The sequence below is a fragment of the Octopus sinensis genome, linkage group LG15 (genome assembly GCF_006345805.1).
Source record: "Octopus sinensis linkage group LG15, ASM634580v1, whole genome shotgun sequence".
Classification (NCBI taxonomy): Eukaryota; Metazoa; Mollusca; class Cephalopoda; order Octopoda; family Octopodidae; genus Octopus; species Octopus sinensis.
Window position 1 is genome coordinate 4025935 of NC_043011.1, and position 21519 is coordinate 4047453.

The following is a 21519-nucleotide window of genomic DNA, read 5'->3' on the forward strand; positions in this document are numbered from 1 at the left end:
AAGTAGAAAGATAGACAGATAGAAAAGTGAGAATCATCAGAGAGAAAGAGAGGGAGGAGGGAAAGTGAAAGAGGGTGAAATGATAAACATATAAAGGAAGCATTCGGAGAAAGACATTGGCAAAATTGTTAGAGTCTCAGATCGAATGTCTAGCAATATTTATTCCGGCTCTCTGTACTGTGTGTTCAAATGATATCAAGGTCAGCTCTAGATAGATGAATAAAGTGACTGTCCTGGGGTCCGGCTCTCCTTTCTCTCTCTTTCTCTTTCCTTCTCTCTCTCTCTTTCTCTTTCCCCCTCTCTCTCTTTCTCTTTCCCCCTTTCTCTCCCCCTCTCTCTCTTTCTCTCCCCCCTCTCTCTCTCTTTCTCTCTCAGTGAATTTTACCTATAATTCAAACATCCCATCTTATAGCATCATATCATTAGGGTACATACGTTTCTGAAATATATAAATTCTTGCTCTCCCAAGTTGGTGGAATGGTGGAATAACCAAATGATCAATGTGGATACTATTGAAGAATCTGGTATTCATAAAAAAAACATTATAACTCTTCTGAATTAGAAACAGAAATATGGTGTGGTACACTACATAAGGTAAAAGGGTCAAAAGAAAATAAAAAAACAGAAGAACTTTGTTCATAAACTGAAGCAGTTTTTACCATAGGAAATTCAAGAGAAGGCACAGCAAATTCAAGTTGGGATGTGCACAGAGTGAAGGAGAGTAACTGGTGCTCTCCTGCTGATACTCCCAGGGTGTTGCCAACTTGGGCATTCATTACTTGAAACACTGGTCATCACCTGAGACACTTTATGCTTGAAAAATTGTTCATAAACTAACTTATTGATGATGAGAGGAATTTTGTAAACAGAGGATCCACAGTATATTTACCTACCCACCCCCCTTTTCTGTGAATCTATCCCCATACTTTCTTTATATTCACCTTAAACCTTGAAGGTACAACCTCACAATCTCTCCCACCCAGCTAAGGCCATGTATTCATTTCTTCAACAAGATGTTGGTGAAGCCCGACCTTCGCTCTTTAGGTCTCACTGAGGAAATGACCAAAGACCAAAACCTTTGGAAGTATGCTGTGCGCGAGAAGACCTGGCAGGACAAGTGAGGCCATAACCCGTGGCCTCTACCTTGGACGTAGTCAGTCCACCTGTGCATACCTTCCTTCTTGGGACACAAAACTCTACTTGTGAAGACCTGTTGAGGCAAGTGAAAATCAAAATCGAAATCGATCAACATCAATGGAATTTGTAGTTGTGATACCAGTGCCGGTGGCATGTAACAGGACCAATGCTGCATCACCTGGTCTCGGTGCTGGTGGCACGTAACAAACACCATCTGATTGTGGCCGTTGCCAGCCTCGCCTGGCCTCTGTGCCCGTGGCACGTAAAAAGCACCATCCGAGCATGGCCATTTGCCAGCCTCATCTGGCACCTGTGTCAGTGGCACGTAAAAAGCACCCACTACAATCACGGAGTGGCTGGTGTTAGGAAGGGCATCCAGCTGTAGAAACACTGCCAGATCTGACTGGGCCTGGTGCAGCCTTCAGGCTTCCCAGACCCCAGTTGAACCGTCCAACCCATGCTAGCATGGAAAGTGGACGTTAAACGATGATGATGATGATACCAGCTCCTACCCACTTATATTTTCATATTCCTCAATATATTACATTCTGTTGATGGGCCTTGTGTTGCAAGTATTTGGTGACCTCACCAGTGCTGGTGCCATGGAAAAAGCACTCAGTAGATCTTGTGAAGTGATGTTAGGAAAGACATCCAGCCATAGAAACCATGCCAAAGCAGACATAGCAGTTCAGTGCAATCCTCTGGCACTTCAGTTCATATAAAACCATCCAACTCATGCCAACAAATGAAAAAAGGGATGATGATAATAATGGTGATGATGATGATGACGATGACGACAACGATGATGATGACAATGATGACAATGATAATAATAAATTGTTAGAAATTATTGACAATGTAAAATAGAAAAAATTATAAATGAATTTTTTAATAATTAAATATAGAAATAAAAATAGTGGAAAAGTAATTAAAGAATATCTAATTTTTTAAAAATAATTCAAGGTGAATTCATGAAGACAAAATAAATATTTGCTTCTGAAAAAGAAATTAATTCTAAACATTTTAGAGTGAAGAGGAGAACAAAGGTTGCAGCACTTACGTATCTTTCAATTCATTTAATTTACTTTTTTTCCCTCAGTGGGAGTAATTGATGAGAAATTATTTTATCCCATAAATTGAAACTGGGCTACAGCTTTTGTTAATTGGGAACTTGAAGCTATTCTGTGATATTCATAACTATAGCAATAACATTGCTCTATTGTATAAATACATTCCTTGGGGAGAGAGAGACAAGATTGTAGTTAACTCCAAATACTAGCTGGTAGCTATTTATATGAGGTGATGGAGGGATGAAAGATAAAGTCTATCCTTGTGCGGACGTGAGTTTGTGTGAATGTGAAGGCAAATATGAGTGTCTATCTGATATCTGCATCTGTACACCTCTGTTAAAATCTATAGGATTTTAATGTAGAATGAAAAGAGCCACGATTGAAGATAACATGGCAATTTTGACCAATCTTCAACTGATTTTGCCATGCAATCATCATCATCATTTTACATCTGGTTTTCTGCACTAGCATCCTGTCAATCATTCCAGTTCTTCGACGTCTGGCACACACAGCAACAAAGAAAAGCTTGTCTGTTCTAGTGCATATGCTGTATCCAAGTACCTTTTCTATCTTCAACCATTCTACAAAGTGTAATCAGTGCAATTTTCATGCTACCAGCACTAACATGATTGTCCCTGACACGATTAAATACTATCCTCAACTCTGCAACACTTTCAGACATTTTAGTTATTTATTTATATATTTATCTATTATTAAACATAGGTTTGCAACTGGATGAATCTCCTCTCACCAACCATTTCTCTGAACGTTGATTATAAAAATGGTCACAAAATAATGATCAAAGGAGGCATAGTTGCATAAATACTTTCTTATTCTTATGTCTTCAGGAAGATGAAAGGAAAAATCAGCTTTGACTGCTTTTAACACAGGATGTAACTAAATATTGTGGGACATTTTGTAGGGGCATAACCAATCCTTTCTACCATAGGCACATGGCCTGAAGCTTTGTGGTGGTGGGGGGGGGGGGCTAGTAGATTACATCAACCTCAGTGCTTGACCACTACTTATTTAATTGATTCTGAAAAGAGGTAAGGCAAAGGCAGCCCCAGCATAATTTGAACTTAGAACCAAAAGACAAATAAAATGGTACTAAGCATTTTGTCTGGCATGCTGAAGATTGTACTAGCTTAATTCTATATAATAATACTTCTAAGTTTTGGCACAAAGCCAGTAATTTGTAGGGAGGAATAGGTTGATTATGTCAAGCCTAGTGCTCAAGTGGTCCTTATTTTATCAACCCCAAAAGGATGAAAGGTAAAGTTGACCTTCAGCGGAATTTGAATTCAGAAAATAAAGATGGAGGAAAAGCTGGTAAGCATTTTTGGCTGGAGTGCTTACGATTCTGCCTCAGTTCCACTTGATAACAAAAATCGTTCCTTGCAGAAGCACAAGGCCTGAAACTTTGTAGTAGAGTACGTCTGACTTTTACTTTATGTAATCAACTCTGGAGAGATGAAGGGCAAAGATTGACCTTGAAAAGAGAGAAAAGAACACATAAGGAATTTTGTCTAATGCTCTAATGATTCTGCCATTTCACCACCATTTCATAATTGCTTCTAATTTAGACACCAGGCTAGCAATTTTGGGGAAGAGGGAATTCATAGATGCCATCAACACCTTTAATTGACTGACACTTTATTTTATCAACTTTGGAGGGATTAAAGGTAAGGTGGACCTTGACAATTTTTGAACCCAAATATAAAGAACTGGAACAAATATGCAAAGCATTTCCTCCAGTGTTTTAATGATTATTCCATCCAATACAATTAAAATTTCTAAGATAAACACAAGACAACAAATTTTGGTGATGGGTTAGGTTAGTCAATCAAATTGATCCCAATACATGCAAGGCACTTTATTTCAGCAACCCCAGAAGGATGAAAGGCAAAGCTGGTCATGACTGGATTTGAATTCAGAATGTAAAATGATTTAACTATAAATTACAAAGCATTTTGTCTTTCTTGAATTTGATTCTGCCACTCACCAGCCTTAATGATAATATTTATCTGACAGAATCATCAGCACACTTGACGAAATGCTTAGCAGTATTTTGCCTGTCACTACATTCTGAGTTCAAATTGAGTTGAAGTCAACTTTGCCTTTCATTTTTTTGGGGGTTGATAAAATAAATACCAGTTGAACACTGGGGTCAATGTAACTGACTCATCCCCACCTCCCTAAGCTGAACTTGTGTGAAAAATTTGAAATTATTATTATTATCAGTATTATTATTATTATTATTATTATTATTATTATTATTATTATTATTATTATTATTATTATTATTATCATTATTATTATTATTATCATTATTATTATTATTATTATCATTATTATTATTATTATTATTATTATTATTATTATTATTATTATTATTGAGTGAGAGAACAGTGCACACCATCAAAGTGACTTTTGGGTACAAATATATGAATCCCAGTACACCCACCATGACTACCCATCTGATAAGGGTACACCATGCACATGCATCACAGCTACATGCGTACAACATGGCAACCTCATATCAAGATAAACAGCACATGATCTTGCAGGTGGGGACCAGTTAGAATTTTCTTCATGTCAATTAGTCCATCCTGCTTAAAAGTCCCTTAATAAGGATTATTTAAGGATGATAAGCGAAATACCTATGTTTTCAGAGGTGGATTATTCAAACTCCAAAGAATTCCTCTCAACACATGGCTATGATGCTTCCTCACTATTCTTGTGCATGATCACAGATGCACATATCGTCAGCCACAAAGGATATACTCAGTTGGTTAAGATCAAGCAAGTGAAAAGCAAATCTGCAGTATTGGGCAGAATATTTGTTGTAGCCCACTTTTTACACCATGAAAAAACATGTTTACACTTTCAATCAGTTAAAATGAGAAACCATGAGACCTACTGCTGGCAAGCTGGCAGAAGCTTTGGCACACCATACGAAATGCTTAATGGCATTTCTTCAGGTTTTATGTTCTGAGTTCAAATGCTCCCGAGGTCACTTTGACTTTCATTGTCTAAGGGCTGATAAAATAAGAATAAGCACTAGTTGAGCACTAGGGTCGACAAAATCAATTAAACTACTCTCTTAGGATTTTATGTCTTTAAATCTTGATATCATCCATCATCATGTTATATTATCCTTATATATATATATATATATATATCCGTGACCGTGACTGTGACTGACCAGTCTATCAGATGTTGCTACACATCGCTGGTCACAATGTGCTTCACATTGTTTTAGCCCTTAAATGACACCACCCCGCTGGCTAAGCGAGCAGGCCAACAGAGGAAAGAGTGAGAGAAAGTTGTGGTGAAAGAGTACAGCAAGGTTCACCACCACCCCCTGCAGGATCCTTGTGGAGCTTTAGGTGTTTTCGCTCAATAAACACTCACAACGCCCGGTTTGGGAATCAAAACCACGATCCTACGACCGCGAGTCCGCTGCCCTAACCACTGGGCCATTTGCCTCCACATATATATATCACTGTGATCACCGTGACCGACCAGGCTATCAGATGTTGCTACACATCACTGGTCACAATGCGCTTCGCATTGTTTTAGCCTTTAAATGACGCCACCCCGTTGGCTAAGCGAGCAGGCCGTCAGAAGAAAGAGTGAGAGAAAGTTGTGGCAAAAGAGTACTGCAGGGATCGCCACCACCCCCTGCCGAAGCTTTGTGTGTTTTCGCTCAATAAACACTCACAACTCCCGGTCTGGGAATCAAAACCGCGATCCTACGACCGCAAGTCCGCTGCCCTAGCCACTGGGACATTGCGCCTCCACATATATATATATATATATATAGAGAGAGAGAGAGAGAGAGAGAGAAAGAGAGAGTGAGGGAGGGAGAAAGAGTGAGAGTCTTGGAAGAATGAATATATATATGTATGCTGTAAAATCCCCATGTGATTTATGCATTTTTTCTCACAAAAATGAAAATAAAATTTAGGGGTGTGTGAATTACATGAATTTGTTTTAGAAACTTTTTTGTTGGGAAAAGACATACAAAACATAAACATTTGTACTGGAAGTTGACTCATTTAATGTCAGAATAGTTTTTATGGGAAAAATAATGGCTTAAATATAATAACGTTGACTTTTATTTATGCTGGGCGGTATAATGCTTGCTTTTTCTGTATAAATTTACTAAAACCATTAAATGGTTCGCTACTTTTTGAAGTCTAATGTTCATGCTGGTAAACATGGTCTGGGCCATATTTTACATTGCTTGGAGTTTCTACCTATCGCAAAGGAGTACCATTGACATACATAATGATATGGATAATCTTGATTGTATGGTTTTATTTTCGTCTGTTTTTCTTGTTTTGTTATGAGATCAGCAAAATTGTTGAGGATGGTAAGGAAAAGGATGTGGCTGTGTGGTAAGTAGCTTGCTTACCAACCACATGGTTCCGGGTTCAGTCCCACTGCATGGCATCTTGGGCAAGTGTCTTCTGGTATAGCCCCGGGCCGACCAAAGCCTTGTGAGTGGATTTGGTAGACGGAAACTGAAAGAAGCCTGTCATATAAATGAATATATACATATGTGTGTGTGTATGTGTTTGTCCCCCTAGCATTGCTTGACAACCGATGCTGGTGTGTTTACGTCCCCATCACTTAGCGGTTCGGCAAAAGAGACCGATAGAATAAGTACTGGGCTTACAGAGAATAAGTCCTGGGGTCGATTTGCTTGACTAAAGGCAGTGCTCCAGCATGGCCGCAGTCAAATGGCTGAAACAAGTAAAGAGTAAAGAGTAAATGTTTAGGATTTACATCCTGGCTGCTACCATTCTTGATATTGCTGTGGGCTGCCAACTACCAGGAGCAATGTGCAGCTGCTCAGTCACAATCATGTCTAAAATAACATTTTCTGGAACATAACTTAACTAAAACAACAAACAATTTTAAAACAGGAGTGGCTGTGTGGCATAGGCATAGGAGTGGCTGTGTGGTAAGTAGCTTGCTTACGAACCACATGACTCTGGGCTCAGTCCCACTACGTGGCACTTTGGGTAAGTGTCTTCTACCATACCCTCAGGCCGACCAAAGCCTTGTGAGTGGATTTGGTAGATGGAAACTGAAAGAAGCCCGTCGTATATATGTATATATATGTGTGTGTGTATGTTTGTGTGTCTGTGTTTGTCCTCCCAACATTGCTTGACAACCGATGCTGGTGTGTCACGTCCCCATAACTTAGTGGTTCGGCAAAAAAGACTGATAGAATAAGTACTAGGCTTACAAAGAATAAGTCCCGGGGTCGATTTGCTTGACTAAAAGGTGGTGCTCTAGCATGGCCACAGTCAAATGTCTGAAACAAATAAAAGAATAAAAGAGTACTATATGAAAATGTACAGGAAATGTGTAACAAATATTATTATAAAGAAATGGATAATATTTTATTAAACAGTTTGTATTTCAATCTCATTGGGGATTGGGAGCAAAGGAGGTATTTACTGTTTGCTTCTTAAAGTCAGTCCTGTTTATCAAATCCAAAGAACTCATCCTCAACATCCGACATAAAAAAATGCCTCTGCATCAAAGTCAATAGCTACCTTGTCATGATAATATACATCCATTGCATCATCATCTTTATCCTCAGCTTGATCATCATATGATGCAAGTTCAGATTGCCACAAAACATCGTCCTGCATACCATCAAGGTGGTTGGAGATGCTGACTGATTGACTGACTTGACAGCATTCACCCGGGGTGGATTGAGCTGGCTTCATTCATCCTCAATGTTGCATCTCTCACAAATGCCGACCAGGCCTGGCGATTTGAGGCTAACGACCGCGTGATCTCCAACCATTCCTTATTCCAGCGGTGAACGCCATAGATATGGGGGCCTAGGTTGGGTTCCAGATTAGCCTTGACTGTCATCAGCCAGGTTGAAGATGCTGTACTTAAATGATTTCACAATTATCTCGGGATTAAGTTCATTCCATACCTCAAGAATCCATTGGCATATCTCATCTAATTCGGGCTTTTTCATACAGTCACCAAGAATGTTTATCACCACCAATCCAGTTGTTCCATTTTTGGTGCAAGGCACATTTCCTGGGTTTATCTACAATGACATCTAACGGCTGCAAAATTGAAGTCATTACACCAGGAATGGTGGCAAGTTCACAGTTGTCACTTAATACATCTTTCACATAGTCTGACTTATAGCATCTAAAACTATCCAAAACTAATAAACTATGTTCATGGGTATTGGGACATCATCCCCACAAAAGTCTTAGCCATCCAGCCATTTTTGTGGACTCTGATGATTATGCTTTTTGAAAAGTTTAATTTTGTCAATGTCTTTTTTTTTTTTTGAAGATAACATATTTTGGCAATTTTGTTACATCTCCCGAGCATGCTAGCATCACAGTAAATTTATTCTTTTCCTTTCCAGTTGTTATTTTAACTGATTTTTCGTTAACATGTGTCACTGTTGTGTCATATGGCAAATCAAATGTTAACAGGGTTTGGTCTGCGTTTCTAATGCATGATGGTTCAATATTATATTTTCTTCTAACTTTGATAATCTAGCTCTGAAAGTTTGTCAACTTTTCTTCATAATCTTCATGAAGTCTTTGTACAATCGTTGTTCTACATTGTACACTAAAAGTCATGACGGTTCATAAAATGATAGCACCAGTATCAGTACTATATTTAGTCTTAAATAACTGACTAACACATAATCTTATCTTGGTGGTGCTTACACCAAAATGTTTATCACATTTGTCACATATCCACTACGTGGTGCCTTGGGCAAGTGTCTTCTACTATAGCCTCAGGCCGACCAAAGCCTTGTGAGTGGATTTGGTAGATGGAAACTGAAAGAAGCCCGTCGTATATATGTATATATATATATGTATGTGTGTGTATGTGTTTGTGTGTCTATGTTTGTCCTCCCAACATCGCTTGACAACCGATGCTGGTGTGTTTATGTCCCCGTAACTTAGCGGTTCGGCAAAAGAGACCGATAGAATAAGTACTAGGCTTACAAAGAATAAGTCCCGGGGTCGATTTGCTCGACTAAAGGTGGTGCTCCAGCATGGCCTCAGTCAAATGACTGAAACAAGTAAAAGAGTATCCAGGGGAATTTTGCAGATTTACCCCTATCAGCACGTTTATTACTAAGCATATTTTAAAATTTGTCTGCTATTTACACCAATTTCAAACATTATATTCACTAACATTAAAATACCTTCCAGCATCTCTATTGCCACGTTCAAATGTATATTCAACAATATTTAATTTCTCCAGTGAATTATTCATAAGTTCTTCTCATACTGACAAAAATGGTAATGACAAATTTTAAAGTTTGCTTGACATTTTATAAGTGTGAAAGGGATTAAAATTTCGATACTCCGTATCAAAGGTTCCAACAAGAACAGGCAGAAAATCAGAGATTGAGACAAGACACTTTCGACCAATCAGAATTCTGTTTACATAATCAGTTTGATTGGTCGGCTTCCTCTGTCGGTTGAGTAAAGTGTCATCCAAGCTGATGTTTATTGGTAATTAAAACTTAATTTGCAACACCTGTGCATATTTAGCAGCCTTGTTTTTGTTGGTAATTCTTATCAACAACTTTTCTTGTGATTGTGATTTGAGAAGACATACAGCAGTATGCTAAAGATCGGACATAATCACTTGAGGGCAAGAAATGTAAAATAAAGTTTATCATAAACAACACAAACACTTTGTAATTTAATAGCTTTCAATGTGATCCCTGTTAAACAGAAATTATTTTTATTTCATGAAAATTTAATAAAATCTAATCATAAGTAAGTGAAATTATGCTAAATGCAACTAAATTGAAAACTGTTTTCCCCTGGCCATTGGCAATTCTGAAAACTTTTGGAATTGAAGCTTTCTCTAACAAATTTTATCCTGAAAATCACCTGCATAAATTACACAGGTGCGCAAATTACATGGGTTTTTATGTCATAATCATATACATATATATATATATATATATATATATATATATAAATAGGCGTATACATATGTATACATATGCATATATATATATATATATAAATATATATATATATATATATATATATACATACATACATACATATATATATATATATATATATAGGCATATATGTATACATATATACATATATATACACATATATATAAAACATATATGTGTGTATATATATATATGCATATATATATACACACATATATATACATATATATATGTGTGTGTGTACAAAATATGGGGGTTTAGTTCTCAGGAGATCTAAATGACTAGGTACACTGGGTAAGTGCTGTTACAGATTACCAGGGCTCCAAGCTTATAGCCGAGATGGGAATTATAGAAGCATTGAAAATTTCTGATATAGCAGATATATATTTGTTAAAGAGGACAACAGACGCTAAGGTGAGACAAACATCTCAGGTCATATATGTTTTTATTATAAAAAGTTGAAAAATTTTTAGAAATATTTTTTTAATAATAATGTATATGACCTGAAATGTTTGTCTTGCCTTAGCATTTATTGTCTTCTTTAACAAATATATATATATATGTGTGTGTGTGTGTGTGTGTGTGTGTGTGTGTGTGTGTGTCTGTGTGTGTGTGTGTGTGTGTGTGTGTGGTGGTGTGTGTGTGTGTGTGTGTATGTATATAGGTGCTGGAGTGGCTGTGTGGTAAGAAACTTACTTCCCAATCACGTGGTTCCAGATTCAGTCCCAATGCATGGCACCATGAGAAATGTCTTCTACTATAACCTCGGGCCAACCAAAGCATTGTGAGTGAATTTGGTAGATGGATATTGAAAGAAGCCCGTCATATATATATATATATATTTTATAAACATATATGTAGGTATGTATGTGTGTCTGTGTTTGTTTCCCCCCACCATCGTTTGACAACCGATGTTGATGTGTTTGCATCCCCATAACTTAGTGGTTTGGCAAAAGAGACCAATAGAGTAAGTACTAGGCTTACAAAGTATAAGTCCTGGGGGTTTGATTTGTTTGACTAAAGGCGGTGCTCTAGCATAGCTGCATTCACATGACTGAAATAAGTAAAAGAATAAAAGGATACATATGCACGTATGTGTGTGTGTGTGTATGTGTGTGTGTGTGTGTGTGTGTGTATTGTAATGAATACTGCTAATTATGATACATATTGTTGTTTGCTTTTTGCATCTTCTTTTAAATTGCCAATGCTGTTTGAATAGCAGTCTTGCAGACATCCACTGAGAAACAGATCCAGAAAGTAATACAAATAATATATGATTTCTATGAATATTCAAAGAAAACTATTAAGAATAATTAAGAAAAATCTTTAAAAATTAATAAAACTCTCAAAAAAATTAAAATATTTTGGATTCGCAAATATAACACCACACAATTTTTTTCTTTTTTTTTTCCAGGAATTAGATTAGTTAAGAGGTTATTTCTGTTTTGCAATCAAGAAATAAATCTTATTTTTATAAAATGAATACTTCTACTTCAACCTTCTTAAGTTTTACTCTTGCTGTTTAATTTCTGCAATTTTCAATGAAATATTTTTGTAAAAATCAACAATCAATAACATGCTAGAAAATATTTTAGTATCAATTTTCTTTAATATCCAAGTTTTATATTACAAAAAAATGAAAACAAAAAAATGAAAACAAAAAAATGATTGCATTTAAAAATAAGAGCTCTTTCATTTCATAAAATGTGAAGAAAAAAAAATGAAAATGATATTTGGCTAGGATACAATTCTAAATTAATTCCTAGTTAAAGTGATACAGTTCCTTCCGAAATCTATTTCCAAAGCTTCGAAAATAGAATCTTGCTTCTTCAAACATTTGGTGTCCAGATTATATTGATTGGCATAAGGCAGTTAGTGGCATTTCAGTTTAATAAAATATGGCATTTATTATAAATTTTATGAATTTCCATTTTATTATTATTATTATTATTATTATTATTATTATTATTGCTGTTGTTAAAATATTCTTTATTTTTATTAATAATAAAGCATATTACAGAACTCTTTTTATAATGAATAAAATACTCTTTATTAAATGTTGTTTATTATTATTTTTAACAACAACAATAATGATAATGATGATGATGATGTTTATGATGATAGTAGTAATTGTTATCATTATTATTATTATTATTATACAGATACTTTTTATGAAATTTAAAATTGTTATTAAAATACACTCAATCAAATAAAAGTGACATTCTCTTTTCTTCATATTTTAATTCTATTTTTATTTTGGAGTGGGGTATGAATGGGTGAACTTGGTGTGCTTGTGTAGGAGAAGAACATGGCCTATGGAGAGTGAAACTGATGTGTCAAGTGGAGGAGCCAATGTGTGTGTTTGTGTGTGTGTATGCACCCCTGTACATGTATGGTTATTGGTTATCCTGTCATTGATAATTAATCCTAGTTCTTGATCACTGTTTGATCACAGATCACAGCAATCAAACTGCTCATTACATTATTAATTATGTCTATGAGAAATGCATCATTGTCACTTAATACACACAATATCATTTACATTGATCTGTAAATTTCTCCAGTCTTATTCCTACCTACCTACCTACCTACCTGAAAACCTATCTACCTGTATTCCTAACTACTTGTGTATCTACTTATAGGCTGTCTACCTACCTTCCTTTGAACTTACCTATGTACCCTTCTTGTCTGTTAGCCTCCCTACCTATGTACCTACCTAGGCATTTATCAGCTTATGTGCCTACCTACCTGTGTATCTATCAATCCACACGTATATCTACCTATCTACTTAATACTCAGTCTACCTGTGTATGAATCCAACAAATAATGGTTTCAAATTATGGCACAGGGCCAGCAATTTGGGGGGAGAGGATAAGTTTATTACATCAGCTACAGTGTTCAAGTGGTCGGTAGTTATTTTATCAATCCCAAAAGAAAGTCACACTCAACTTCGGCAAAATTTGAACTCAGAGCGTAAAGATGGATGAAATGCCGCTAAGCATTTTTACCCAGGATGCTGATGATTCTGCCAGCTCCCCGCCTTAACAATCCAAGAAATAATAAGATTAGAAGTAAGCTTAAAAAAAGATGGCTCTTGAAGAAAGGTTTGTGTTTTACTCAATTCTTAATGCAGCCATTTTATTATACTTATGATGCTGACATAGATATTATGTTGTCATTGCATTCATTTTTTGCTTCTCACTCTATTTGTTCTACTTTCTATTTCTTTCCTTGATCCTGCTTTTCTGAATTTTTTGTTTCTCTTTTCCTCTTTTTTTTCTTCATCTTCTTCATTTTCAAAATTGATAAAGATCTCAAATGTAGGTGTAAGGTTTCATAAACTTTGAAGGTACGTTATAATTCTCTGTATCAATCTCAGTACATGTAAGCTGCTTGTTTTATCAACTCTAGAAAGATGAGGGACAAGAGTTGACCTCAGCAGGTTTTGAATTCTCTGTCTGAAGAAATTTAACTAAATATCTCAAGATATTTTCCAATTTCACCATATTTTATAGACAGGCACCGAGCTAGCAGAAACATTAGCACGCCGGGCAAAATGCTTAACACTATTTTGTCTGTCTTTACATTTTTATAGGTGCAAGAGTGACTGTGTGGTAAGTAGCTTGCTTACCAACCACATCGTTCCAGGTTCAGTCCCACTGCATGGCACATTGGGCAACTGTCTTCTACTATAGCCTCGGGCTGACCAAAGCCTTGTGAGTGGATTTGGTAGACGGAAACTGAAAGAAGCCTGTCGTATATATATATATATATATATATATACCGGAGTAAATTTCTGCTGCTTTTAAATAAAGTACATATATATATGTATATATATATATATATATATATATATATATATATATATGTATATATATATATATATGTGTGTGTGTGTGTGTGTGTTGTGTGTGTGTGTGTTTGTGTATCTGTGCTTATGCCCCCAACATTGCTTGACAACTGATGCTAGTGCGTTTACATCCTCGTAACTTAGCAGTTTGGCAAAAGAGACTGATAGAATAAGTACTAGGCTTACAAAAGAATAAGTCCTGGGGTCGATTTCCTTGACCAAAGGTGGTGCTTCAGCATGGCCGCAGTCAAATGACTGAAACAAGTAAAAAAGAGAGTAAAGAGTATGCATGCAAATGGAAATAGAGGGCAATGTCCTGTACACATATAGTTAAGGATGTGGAATGTTAAGTTGTAGGAGTACCACCCAGCTTTGACGCAGCTGTTCTGAAGTGCTTGTCTCCCTACTGATGGTTTACTCAAAATTTCTATTGCTTTAGAAATTTATGTTTGTGCATTGGGTGGTCATTCTCCTCCAGTGTTCTCAGTCGAATTTGATATTTTCCCAGTTTCTGTGGACAGATCATAATACATTCATGGAAGCACAACTGTCATCTTTAGAATTCCGCATTTGAAACTAGCTTCTAAGTTTTCATCATTGCACAGAACTTGAAACAGTATTTTATTCTGAATTCATTTTTACTCATTAAAATCTGCACCCGCACAGCCCTGCATTAGAAACCAAGAATGGGGTTTTAATATAATAGGAATATGATTTTCAAATAAATCAAACAGTCACATATATCTATTTCTTTATTACCCACAAGGGGCTAAACACAGAGAGGACAAGCAAGGACAGACAAAGGGATTAAGTCGATTATATCGACCCCAGTGCGTAACTGGTACTTACTTTATCGACCCCGAAAGGATGAAAGGCAAAGTCGACCTCGGCGGAATTTGAACTCAGGACGCAGCGGCAGACGAAATACGGCTACGCATTTCGCCCGGCGTGCTAGAGTTAAAAGATGACCGTAACACATTTTTGACTCAGCTTCTCTTTACCTTACATATTTATCTTTCTATCTGAGAATTGGATTGAAGAATTGGAGAGATTCTTTCAACAAAGACTTGTCATATTTTATATAGTTTTCTCATATATTTCTTCAATTTTGAAATCAAGTCTACAAACTGTCAAATATGTCAATTAAGTTTTATAATCGACTGCCTTGAAATTTTAGTTCAAATTGCTTTTCTTTTCCTTCGTATCTATTTTTTTAAATAAAACACAACAAAGTATGATAGTACGTATGACATAAATATAATAAGTTTCTCTCTTTCTCTCTCTCTTTCTCTCTCTCACCCACTCACTCTCTCTTCCTCTTTCTCACTCACTCACTCTCTCTCTCTCTATCTCTCTCTCTCTCTCTCTCACTCTCTCTCTTGGTTACTATACATTCAGAGTATAAGATGTTTGGCACAAACGACCTTTGTACTTTACTGAATGTTCTGGGTGCAGTTTATTGTGGCACCATCTCCAGAGAAATTGCCATGTACTTGAAAAGTTAAAGGGCTCTCTTGACCTCCCAGTCTCAACGTGCCAACCACTCTACATAATTCCTACTTGAATAAATTTACAGTGGTGCTAACAACAGTGAAATCCCCTAGTATCCCAAAGACTAGAGTTTCCTCACCACTCTATAAAGAGATTGTTTACTCTGGGGTATTGTTGTTTGGGAAGTAAATAGAAAATACAACAACGACTATAGAAGAACCAGGTGAGGGGGGAACGAGGCCGTGATGATAGAAAGTGATAGAATAGGTGAGATAGTGATGACTAGTAATAAAAGTGGATAAATAGAAGATCGAATAATGGATGTCAATTGCAAGTAGCTTAGCAAGGAGCATAGTAAGGGCGTGTTCATCAACAATTTAGCAGTGTTTATTGGGTGCATTATATTGTAGCACCTGTACAAGTGGGGTTACCTTGTTCCCCAAAATAGCCAAAAGTTCACTGTACACTAGACAGCTACATATGCTCAAGGCAGCATGACCAAGGAAGTGTCATGACAGAGATTGAAAACCAGAAAAGAACCAGTATGGATGAGTGAAAACAAATGAGTGATGGCAGAGACTGGGCCACTAGGAAAAGAGGAAGTGATGACTGGCAGTAGTGAAAGGCTTGGCGTCTGTTTGGTATAATGGGCCCAATGCAATCTCTTATACATAGACCTCATAATGAGATAGAGAAATAAAGAAGATAGTGCTATGGGGATAAATGTGGATGGGCCCCATATCATTTATCATGGCATGAGTAATTAATGATAAAGATAAGGGTGATAGGGAAATGAGTGACCTCACTAGTGCTGGTGCCATGAAAAAGTGCCCAGAAAGGTCAAGGGAGAATCATCTTAAAATCCAAAGGATCTATGATGATTTTTGAAGAGTGTGTGCTGGGGAGGAGGCCAGAAATTCAACAGTTCTTCTTTGTCTCTCCACACTACAGATCAATGAACCAGCCAAACTTCCTTCTTATTGGCTCTACCTGGGGTCGATTAAAACTTTCTGTAAAGTAAAACATTATACATTGAGTTCCTGTTACCTTCTTCAAATATTAAGTTAATTAAGCTCAGTGCAGTAAATTCACAAATCTTCCTGCTGCTTACTGTAATAAGCTATACAACATTGACATGTCTATTTACTGTGATTTAGAATATTTTCAAAGGCATAAACATTAGACAGCCTCATAGGCACAGGAGTGGCTGTGTGGTAAGTAGCTTGTTTACCAACCTCATGGTCCCGGGTTCAGTCCCACTGCGTGACACCTTGGGCAAGTGTCTTCTACTATAGCCTCGGGCCGACCAAAGCTTTGTGAGTGGATTTGGTAGACGGAAACTGAAAGAAGCCCGTCGTATATATGTATATATATATGTATATATATGCGTGTGTGTGTTTGTGTGTCTGTGTTTGTCCCCCTAGCATTGCTTGACAACCGATGCTGGTGTGTTTATGTTTCCGTTACTTAGCGGTTCGGCAAAAGAGACCGATAGAATAAGTAATGGGCTTCTAAAGAATAAGTCCCGGGGTCGAGTTGCTCGATTAAAGGCAGTGCTCCAGCATGGCCGCAGTCAGATGACTGAAACAAGTAAAAGAGTAAGAGTATAGACTTCCAGTATAATATACGTTGTCGACTTGTTTTGGTAATATAACAATTAGCTGAGACAGTTGTCACCTCTCATTTGATATGTGGCCATGTTTACATATCAAAATGAGTTTTGCTTCTATGAAACAAAACTGCAATTAAAAGAATGCCCAGAAGGAAATTAACAGATAACAATGCCAAGTGAAATTAAAGACCCAGTTTTCAGTGCTGCTATTAATATTAATAGGAAAGGAGTATTGAATATTTGTTATAAAGTGTATTCATTTGAGGCTAATGATAGCAACAACACATGTATGTGTGTGTATATATAGATATCATCATCATCATCATCGTTGTCGTTTAACATCCGCTTTCCATGCTGTCATGGATTGGATGGTTTGACTGAAGTGTGGCAAGCCCGAAGGCTGCACCAGGCTCCAATATGATCTGGCAAAGTTTCCACAGCTGGTGTAGAAACGAGAGTGTAGTGGGTGTTTTTACATACCTAAATAGTCACATACATATATACATAAATACATGCATACATACATACATACATACATATATACATGCATATCATGAACTAACAGTTACTTTCTCAGATGCAGCACAAAGTTTTGTCAGTGGACTGGTCGCGGTCTCAAAGGGACAAAAATATTTTGACAAATTAAATTTAAATGTTGAAGTGAATCTAACAGTTTTCTTGTGTGTTTTTTAAATGGCTTATAAACACCTTCCACACTGAATTTGTTTAAATTTCAGCACACAATCTCAGATCAAGTCACTTGCTATGCAAGTACATCTCCGTAATATATATATATAGGTATGTTGAGGCAAAAGGTAAAAATTTAACTCAAAATACGAATATATGCATATTTTTATTAACATTTAGCAGAGGCAACAGAGTGAGTCACAGTTCAAAAGTTTCATGCATTGGCCTGACATATGAAATTCTCAGATCTTGAATCACTCTGTTCCTTCTGCTAAATATTAATAAAAATGCATACACACATATATATGTAGGAGAAAAACACTTGTTTCAGTGATCCAAAGAAAACTCAATACATGGTAAATAAATATTCAATGGGTAATTATATCAAGCAGATGTGTTTGTTTTAGCAAAGAAACTATATTTTAATGATATGGTATACTTCATCCTATAACACAGTGAAAGTAAAGTTCCCTTGCTAAAATATATGAACCTATGAAATATAATATATATTTCTATATATGTATGAGTGTGTGTGTCTGAAGCAGATTAATAAGTCAGAAAAAAGTAAGTGCACCCAATACTTACAAGATATACATATATCTATCTATCTGTGTATATATATATATATATATTACAGGGTTTACAGGGTCTTGCAGATAAATTGAGACAATTTTTATGAGGCATAAAAATGGTTATAAATGCTAGAATAATGGTTGTAGACTGATATAATTTTAATGTAGAATTTATTACAAAAACATGTCACTCTTTTGGGCAATTACTGCCCTCCACACGAGAACAAATTTTTTTGGCAGCTGCTGCAACCCCCAACTTTTTGATTTTGCATATTGCATGCATGATGCAAGTCTTCCAACTGTTGACACTTGAGTGTGGTGAAGCATTGGTCCTTGCTTGAAGTACATTCCATAAAGAGTAATTGAGAAGGTTGAGATCTGGGCTATTACAAGGCCAGATGTTGCCCTCACATGAAATGGCACCTTCTCACCAAGGAAGGCCTATGTTGCTTTTGACTCACAGCATGGTGCAGAATCCTGGATAAGCATTACATTGTCAAACCCAAACCTCTGCTCCATCCAAGGTAACAGAGAGTCCTTCAGGATGTCCAAATACTCCTTTGTGCCAATCTTCAAGCCAGCCTCAATGAACTGTGGATCCATGACACTTTCATCACTTGCCACAGCTCCATATACCTATTTCTTTACTGCCCACAAGGGGCTAAACACAGAGGGGACAAACAAGGACAGACAAACAGATTAAGTCGATTACATCGACCCCAGTGTGTAACTGGTCCTTAATTTATCGACCCCGAAAGGATGAAAGGCAAAGTCGACCTTGGCGGAATTTGAACTCAGAACGTAACGGCAGATGAAATGTCTATTTCTTTATTACCCACAAGGGGCTAAACACAGAGGGGACAAGCAAGGACAGACAAACGGATTAAGTCGATTACATCGACCCCAGTGTGTAACTGGTCCTTAATTTATCGACCCCGAAAGGATGAAAGGCAAAGTCGACCTCGGCAGAATTTGAACTCAGAATTTAACGGCAGACGAAATACTGCTAAACATTTTGCCCAGCATGCTAACGTTTCTGCCAGCTCACTGCCTAATACCATCACAGTGGCAGGATTCTAAGTTTCAAATACAGGGGCGGATACCAGAAGTGTTGTATGCAATCACCTGAGAATTTCTGCGATTCACCTCAGTGTCCACAGTTAACTTCTTCTCACCCGCAAACATGAGAATTTTCCCTGCACTTTGATGCTTGTTGAATGACAGAAGCTTTGGACATCTCTTGGCTCTGGTTGATTTGGCCTTGGCTGTTAGGAGGTGACAGCATCATTGAACATAGTTAGTTATGTCAAGGATCTTGTTCACAGCTCTGGATATTGTGGAAAGGAACACGTGTTTCTTTGCAAGAGTTGTCATGGATATGGATGGGTTGGCTTCAGTCAAGTGTTTGAGACCAGTGAGAAACTTTGGATTCTGTTTGGAATCACTTTGAGTCTTGTGTTTTTCCCTATCAATCTTTCCCTGTTCTTTAAATTGTTTGTACACATGATAAATTGTTGCTTTTGTAAGTTTCATCAACATCACAACTTTATTGACAATGTACCCAGCACATGCCAAAATAACAATGGTAGAATGATTCTGTTGTTCCGTGACTTTCTTCTGTTGAATCAGTTCACTATTTACCTGAAAACTAAAGAGGTAGATAAGATTTTCAAGCAAGGTTTTGTTAAAAAAATTAGTTATAAAACCCACTAAGTCAACTGCTTAAATTTGTCTCAATTTATCTGCAAGACCATGTATATATATATATATATATATTATATATATATATATATATAAAGTTAATCCAAACAAGAAAGCACAAAAAAACACAACAACGTGAGGACGTGGAACAAATATAGTATTATTGGACGCTCAGGAAAGAAGGAAAGAAGGAGGGTTTAACGTTTCGAGCGGAGCTCTTTGTCGGAAACATAGGAGAAGGAAAGATCCAGAGAAGGGAAGACAGAGGAAAAAAAATTGCCAATGGTACACACGAGGTCACATTATACACACACACACACACACACACACACGCACGCACACACACATACACACTTGTATATGATGTGTGGTAAATTTATAGAAAGAAATTCCATAAAACTCAACAATTTAGTTAAAAGGGAGAAGACGAGTTGTTAAAATATATAAGAGAATTTTAATTCATGCAGACAATCATCTTGTACAGAGATATAAAAATATTGCAAATTCATGATCGAATTGAATTAAATTAAATTAATTAATTATATATATCAATGTATTCTTCAGTGAAGTAAGTATAAACAAAATTTACAACTTGTCTTCTCAATTTTTAACTAAATTATGGGTTTTATTGAACTTCTTTCCATAAATTCACCACACATCATATACAAGTATTACTTTCAGATCTTCAGAAATATATGCCTGTTAACTACCAGCAAAATCTGAAGAATTGATATTAGAAATCTTTTTTGGAAACCTCCAAAGTAAAGGACAAATCTATATTCAAACTTTTTATACCTATATATGTGTGTATGTATGTATGTGTGTATGTGTGTATGTATGTATGTATGTATGCATGTATGTATGTATGTATGTATGTATGTATGTGTGTATGTGTGTATGTATGTATATATGTATGTATGTATGTATATATGTGTGTATGTATGTATGTACATATGTATGTATATATGTATGTATGTATATATGTATGAATGTATGTATGTATGTATGTATGTATGTATGTATGTATGTATGTATGTATGTATGTATGTATGTATGTATAAATTGTCCACATAGCAAGAATTTACAAACTTCAATGACCATGAAATAACTTTTTCTTTGGAATGGTGAAATTTGAAGCAAAGTAAGCATAAAGCTATAAAGAATAGCATGTAAATATTAGGTTTGAAACCCTTTCAGTTGTCCTTCATTTTCTTGGGCCCACTTCTTCCACAATTACAAACATGTACTTGTTTATGCAATTGTCCTCATCCATGCACATCACATGACCAAATCAGTGCAGCCTTCTCTCTTATACGCATCCGATGCATCTTATAACCAATTTTTTTCTTAAAACACACACATTTCGACATGATTACTAACAATGCATATCCAACGAA

The 21519-nt window shown here is 36.4% G+C and overlaps 1 protein-coding gene and 1 long non-coding RNA gene across 3 annotated transcripts in view; one reads left to right on the top strand and one right to left on the bottom strand.

Moving 5' to 3' along the window:
* The window catches only part of LOC115219722 (N-acetylated-alpha-linked acidic dipeptidase 2), a 785126-nt gene that overhangs the window by 284144 nt on the left and 479463 nt on the right, over positions 1-21519 (top strand). The window lies entirely within an intron of this gene.
* Positions 6316-13655, bottom strand: LOC118766164. Its single transcript, XR_005002074.1, has 3 exons — positions 13644-13655; positions 12831-12832; positions 6316-6550 (listed from the first exon to the last, which is right to left on the bottom strand). It is a non-coding gene; the product is annotated as an uncharacterized LOC118766164 (long non-coding RNA).